A 7,394-nucleotide genomic window follows, 5' to 3' on the forward strand; every position below is an offset into this window, starting at 1 on the left:
TTGCGGGGTTTTCAGGATCATAAGCTTCTTCTTCAGAAGATGCCTTTTGAGTACTGTTGGATGCAGCTTGCATTCCATTCAGACTCTGAGAAATCATATTGACTTGCTGAGTCAATATTTTGTTCTGAGACAATATGGCATTCAGAGTATCAATTTCAAGAACTCTTTCTTCTGAGGCGTCCCATTACTTACAGGATTCCTCTTAGAAATGTACATAAACTGGTTGTTAGCAACCATGTCAATGAGTTCTTGAGCCTCTGCAGGCATTTTCTTTAGGTGAATGGATCCACCTACAGAAGTATCCAATGACATCTTAGCTAATTCAGACAGACCATCATAGAATATATCCAGGATGGTCCATTCTGAAAGCATGTCAGAAGGACACTTTTTGGTCAGTTTCTTGTATCTCTCCCAAGCTTCATAAAGGGATTCACCTTCTTTCTGTCTGAAGGTTTGAACATCCACTCTAAGCTTGCTCAGCTTTTGAGGAGGAAAGAACTTGGCTAAGAAAGTGGTGACCAGCTTATCCCAAGAGTTCAGGCTATCCTTAGGTTGAGAGTCCAACCATATTCTAGCTATGTCTCTCATAGCAAAAGGGAAAAGCATGAGCCTGTAGACTTCAGGATCTATTCCATTAGTCTTAACAGTATCATAGATATGCAAGAATTCAGTTAAGAACTGAAAAAGATCTTCAGATGAAAGTCCATGAAACTTGCAGTTTTGCTGCATCAGAGAAACTAATTAAGGTTTCAGCTCAAAATTGTTTGCTCCAATGGCAGGAATTGAGATGCTTCTTCCATGTAAATTGGAATTAGGTGCAGTGAAGTCACCAAGCATTCTCCTTGCATTATTATTATTTTCGGCTGCCATCTCCTCTTCCTATTCGAAAATTTCTGTAAGGTTATTTCTAGATTGTTGTATTTTAGCTTCTCTCAGTTTCCTCTTCAGAGTCCTTTCAGGTTCAGGGTCTGCTTCAACAAGAATGTTCTTGTCCTTTCTCCTACTCATATGAAAAAGAGGGAACAGAAAAATAATAATAATAGGGATCCTTTTTGCCCAGGTATAGAGGTTCCCCTGTGTGAGTAGAAGAAGAAAACAATGTAATGTAAAGAAGGAAAGTAGAGAAAATTCGAGCACAGATGGAAGAGGGGGTTCGAATTTGTGTGAGATGAAGTGTTAGTAGATGAATAAATAAATAGAAGGAGATGAGAGAGAAAGAGGATTTTTTGAAAATAAAATTTTGAAAAGGGGTTAGTGATTTTCGAAAATTGAAGGAGAGTTAAAATTAAAATTTAAAATTTAAATAATTAATTAACTAAAAAGAATTTTTGAAAAAGGGGGAGGTATTTTCGAAAATTAGAGAGGGATAGTTAGTTAGGTAGTTTTGAAAGAGATAAGAAACAAACAAAAAGTCAATTAGTTAGTTGAAACAAATTTTGAAAATCAATTTTTAAAAGATAAGAAGATAAGGAGTTAGAAAAGATATTTTAAAAAAATAAGATAGAAAGATATTTTTGAAAAGATATGATTGAAATTAGTTTTGAAAAAGATTTAATTTTTAAAATCACAATTAATGACTTGATTTTCACAAGAAATCACAAGATATGATTCTAGAACTTAAAGTTTGAATCTTTCTTAACAAGTAAGTAACAAACTTGAAATTTTTGAATCAAAACATTAATTGTTGATGATATTTTCAAAAATTATGAGATGAAATTAAGAAAAAGATTTTTTTGAAAAATATTTTTAAAATTTTCGAAAATAAATAAGAAAAATGAAAAAGATTTGATTTTTGAAAAAGATTTTGAAAAAGATAAGGTTTTTAAATTGAAAATTTGATTTGACTCATAAGAAACAACTAAATTTTAAAAAGTTTTGAAAAAGTCAACTCAAATTTTCGAATTTATGAGAAGAAAAAGGAAAAGATATTTTTTTGATTTTTGAATTTTCAATGATGAAAGAGAAAAACATGAAAAAGACTCAATGCATGAAAGTTATGGATCAAAATAATGAATGCATGCAAGAATGCTATGAATGTCAAGATGAACACCAAGAACACTTTGAAGATCATGATGAACATCAAGAACGTATTTTTGAAAAATTTTCAATGCAAAGAAAACATGCAAGACACCAAACTTAGAAATCTTTCATGTTCAGACACTATGAATGCAAAAATGCACATGAAAAACAAGAAAAGGCACAAAACAAAAAAAACATCAAGATCAAACAAGAAGATTCACCAAGAACAACTTGAAGATCTTGAAGAACACCATGAATACATGATTTTTTTCGAAAAATGCAAAATGAATATGCAATTGACACCAAACTTACAATTTGACTCAAGACTCAAACAAGAAACACAAAATATTTTTTATTTTTATGATTTTCTAATTTTTTTGTATTTTTCGAAAATTGTTTGAAAAAGAAAAATAAGGATTTCAAAATTTTTTAATGTGAATTCCAGGAATCTTGTGCTCTTTAGTCTAAAGCTCCAATCTGAGGGTTAGACATGGCTTAATGGCTAGTCAAGCATAAGCATGTAAATCAGGTGGATCAGGAACAGCAGCAGGTGGATTAGCAACAACTGGCTTGCTCTTGATAATGTTGGGTTGGAAGCCCCAGTCTAATTAAATTTAGACATGGCTTTACAGCCAGCTAGGCTTCACATGCTTCATGAAACTCTAGAATTCATTCTTAAAAATTCTGAAGAACATAATAAAAATTTTTTAAAAGAATTTTTATTTTTTTCGAAAAGAAAGGAGAAATTTTTTTGAAGATTTTTGAAAAATTTTTGAAAATAAAACAAAAAGAAAATTACCTAATCTGAGCAACAAGATGAACTGTCAGTTGTCCAAACTCAAACAATCCTCGGCAACGACGCCAAAAACTTGGTATGCGAAATTGTTACTCTGAGGTTGTAAAATTTGTTGTTCATTCTCTCCCTGGCAATGGTGCCAATAACTGGTGCACCATACCATGGTCCAAACATAACTTCACAACTTCGCACAACTAACCAGCAAGTGCACTGGGTCATCCAAGTAATAAACCTTACGTGAGTAAGGGTCGATCCCACGGAGATTGTTGGTATGAAGCAAGCTATGGTCACCTTGTAAATCTCAGTCAGGCGGATATCAAAAGGTTATGGAGTTTTTGAATAATGATAATAAATAAACAGAAAGTAAAGATAGAAATACTTATGTAATTCATTGGTGAGAATTTCAGATAAGCATATAGAGATGCTTTCGTTCCTCTGAACCTCTGCTTTCCTGCTGTCTTCATCCAATCAATCCTACTCCTTTCCATGGCAAGCTTTATGTAAGGGCATCACCGTTGTCAATGGCTACATCCCATCCTCTTGTGAAAAAGGTCCAAATGCTCTGTCACGGCACGGCTAATCATCTGAGGTTCTCGATCATGCTGGAATAGGATTCACCCTCCTTTTGCGTCTGTCACTACGCCCAGCACTCGCGAGTTTCAAGTTCGTCACAGCCATCCCTTCCCAGATCCTACTCGGAATACCACAGACAAGGTTTAGACTTTCCGGATCTCAGGAATGGCCATCCATGGGTTCTAACTTATACCACGAAGATACTAATAAATCAGACTCGGTCCCCTGTATTAGATATCTAAGAGATATTCATTCTAGCTTGTTTGCATGTAGAATGGAAGTGTTTGTCAGGCACGCGTTCATGAGTGAGAATGATGATGAGCGTCACATAATCATCACATTCATCATGTTCTTGGGTGCGAATGGATATCTTAGAAGTGGAATAAGTTGAATTGAATAGAAAACAGTAGTACTTTGCATTAAATCATGAAGAACAGCAGAGCTCCACACCTTAATCTATGGAATGTAGAAACTCTACCGTTAAAAATACATAAGTGAAAGGTTCAGGCATGGCCGAGAGGCCAGCCCCCATGATCTAAGAACTAATCGTCCCATGATGTCTAATACAATAGTAAAAAGTCCTATTTATACTAAACTAGTTACTAGGGTTTACAGAAGTAAGTAATTGATGCATAAATCCACTTCCGGGGCCCACTTGGTGTGTGCTTGGGCTGAGTTTGAAGTTTACACGTGGAGAGGTCATTCTTGGAGTTGAACGCCAGTTTGTAACGTGTTTCTGGCGTTCAACTCTGGCTTGTGATGTGTTTCTGGCGTTTAACTCCAGACTGCAGCGTAGAATTGGCATTCAACGCCGTTTTGCGTCATCTAAACTTGGCCAAAGTATGGACTATTATATATTGCTGGAAAGCCCTGGATGTCTACTTTTCAACGCAATTAAAAGCTCGCCATTTTGAGTTCTGTAGCTCCAGAAAATCTACATTGAGTACAGGGAGGTCAGAATCCAACAACATCAGCAGTCCTTCTTCAACCTCTGAATCTGATTTTTGCTCAAGTCCCTCAATTTCAGCCAAAAAATACCTGAAATCACAGAAAAACACACAAACTCATAGTAAAGTCCAGAAATTTGAATTTAACATAAAAAGTAATAAAAACATCCCTAAAAGTAACTAGATCCTACTAAAAATAATGCCAAAAAGCATATAAATTATCCGCTCATCACTCGTCACAGTCATCCCTTCCCAGATCCTACTCAGAATACCACAGACAAGGTTTAGACTTTTCGGGTCTAAAGAATGACTGCCAATAATTCTAGCCTATACCACGAAGGTTCCAATCTTAGATTAGAAACCCAAGAGATACACATTCAAGCTGGATAGCATGTAGAACGGAAGTGGTTGTCAGGCACGCATTCATAGGTGAGAATGATGATGAGTGTCACGGATCATCACATTCATCTGGTTGAAATGCGAATGAATATCTTAGAATAGAGGCAAGCATGATAGAATGGAAAACAGTAGTAATTGCATTAATTCATCGAAACACAGCAGAGCTCTTCACCCCCAACCATGGGGTTTAGAGACTCATGCCGTAGAGAATACAATATGAAACGTGTAAAGTGTCATGAAGTACAAGATGAATTACTGAAAGTGGTTTTTATCGTAAACTAGTGACCTAGGGTTACAGAAAACGAGTAAGCTAGGGTGTTTAGTGTAAAAATACACTTCCAGGGCCCACTTGGTGTGTGCTTGGGCTGAGCATTGAAGCTTTCATGTGTAGAGACTTTTCGTGGAGTTAAACACCAGCTTTTGTGCCAGTTTAGGCGTTTAACTCCAGCTTTTATGCCAGTTCTGGCGTTAAACGCCAGAATTCTTAAGCTGACTTGGAATGCCAGTTTGGGCCATCAAATCTTAGGCAAAGTATGGACTATTATATATTGCTTGAAAGCCCAGGATGTCTACTTTCCAACGCAATTGAGAGTGCGGAAATTGGGCTTCTATAGCTCCAGAAAATCCACTTCGAGTGCAGGGAGGTCAGAATCCAACAGCATCTGCAGTCCTTTTTCAGCCTCTGAATCAGATTTTTGCTCAGGTCCCTCAATTTCAGCCAGAAAATACCTGAAATCACAGAAAAATATGCAAACTCATAGTAAAGTCTAGAAAAATAAATTTTAAATAAAAACTAATAAAAATATAATAAAAACTAACTAAAATATACTAAAAACATACTAAAAATAGTGCTAAAAAGCGTATAAATTATCCGCTCATCATACGTGTCGCTTGACAATTCGCTATCCACGCGTACACGTATGCGTCGCCATGTGACCTCATCGTTTCAGGCGTGCGCGTTTGTTACACATGTGCGTGGAGTGAATTTCTCCCAATCCTTGATTTTCTTCATGAGTTCTCTACTTGCATGCTTTTCCTCTTCATCCCTTTGATCCATTCCTAGCCTTTCCATCCTGAATTGACTAACAAACACATCAAGGCATCTAGTGGAATCAAAGGTGAATCAAAATTAGCAATTAAGGGCCTAAAAAGCATGTTTTCACGCTTAAGCAAAAATTAGGAGACAATCATAAAACCATGCTATTCTAGTGGATAAATGTGGGAAAAGGGTGATAAAATCCCCTAAATTCAGCATAGGATAAACCCTAAAAATGGGATTTATCAGAGGGTTCAATGCTTGGGAGGAAAGGCCCATGATAGAAGGGTGCTTCATCATGATAAGGATGCGACGGTTCAACACTCTGCATCTTTTCCACTTGTTGTACAACACATTCCAGTCCCTTCTTTTTAAGTTGAGATTTGTTAGCCATGAGAGCTTCGTGTACTTTTTGGCTTTTCTCCTGCTCCATTTGATGGATGGTTGCTTGAAGTTGATCCATTGCTTCCTTAAAATGATCTAGTAGCACTTGTTCCGCTTGGCTAACATAATTAAGATCATATTGTGGTTGAAAGATCGCATACATTGGAGGTGGTGGTTCTTGGGGATAATTGTATTGGAATTGGGGTGGTTCTGTGTATGGTTCATAGGGCTCACAGGGTGGTTGGTATGGTGGATATGGGTTAGGGTCATAAGTGTTTGATTATAGGTAGCTTGTGAGTATGGTGGTTCAAAGCTATGTTGAGGAGGGGGTTCTGATAAACCCCAATTTTGTGGTTTATATTGTGTAGAATTTGGGGGGTTTTGTCAATATTTTTCACACATATTCACAAGAAATGCATGGTTTTGTGTTCCTTTCCTAATATTGCTCCATGATGAAAAACATGCTTATTTTGCCTTAGAATTGCTATATTTTGATCCTGTTTTATTGCCATTCGATGCTGTGATGTATTTGTTGAGTGATTTCAGGATTTATAGGGCAAGAATGGTCTAGAAGAGAGAAACAAAGCATGCACAAGAGGAAGGAACATGAAGATTTGGATTTTGGGAATTCCAGCATGGGCACGCATGATAAACCACTATTTCATGGTTTATCTTGTGCTCAATTGAGTGGTTTTTATCTACTCTTTACCCACTTATTCATACTATTTGCATGATTTTACATTTGCATTCCTAATTATGTGCTTTGATTGAAAACATGCTTCTTTGATCTTATATTTGCTTATTATTAATCCTCTCTTATTACCATTAGATGCCTTGATATGTGTGTTAAGTGCTTTCAGAGATTACAGGGCAGGAATGGCTCAGAGGATAAAAAGGAAGCATGCAAAAGTGAAAGGAATGCAAGAAGTTGGAGAAATTGCTAAGCTGTCCAGCCTGACCTCTCTACACTCAAACGGCTATAACTTTAGCTACAGAGGCCCAAACGACGCGGTTCCAGTTGCGTTGGAAAGCTAATGTCCGGGGCTTCGATTTGATATATAATATGTTATAGTTCCCCTGACGCTAGGCGACGCGATTAGAGGCTATAAAGTGGGGGACTGTTTCGAAACCAGCGAATTCTGGACTGTTTCTGACCCAGTTTGCGACCCAGAAAATATAGATTAGAGGCTATAAAGTGGGGGACTGTATCCATTCATATGAGGCTCTCATATTCACAATT

General features: G+C 36.8%; 1 non-coding gene across 1 annotated transcript; it reads left to right on the top strand.

Moving 5' to 3' along the window:
- The first annotated feature begins 366 nt into the window (after nt 1–366).
- LOC112760591 (small nucleolar RNA R71) lies at nt 367–474 on the top strand. Its single transcript, XR_003181024.1, has one exon. It is a non-coding gene; the product is annotated as a small nucleolar RNA R71 (small nucleolar RNA).
- Nucleotides 475–7,394: the final 6,920 nt, after the last annotated feature.

This window comes from Arachis hypogaea, chromosome 16 (genome assembly GCF_003086295.3).
Source record: "Arachis hypogaea cultivar Tifrunner chromosome 16, arahy.Tifrunner.gnm2.J5K5, whole genome shotgun sequence".
NCBI lineage: Eukaryota > Viridiplantae > Streptophyta > Magnoliopsida > Fabales > Fabaceae > Arachis > Arachis hypogaea.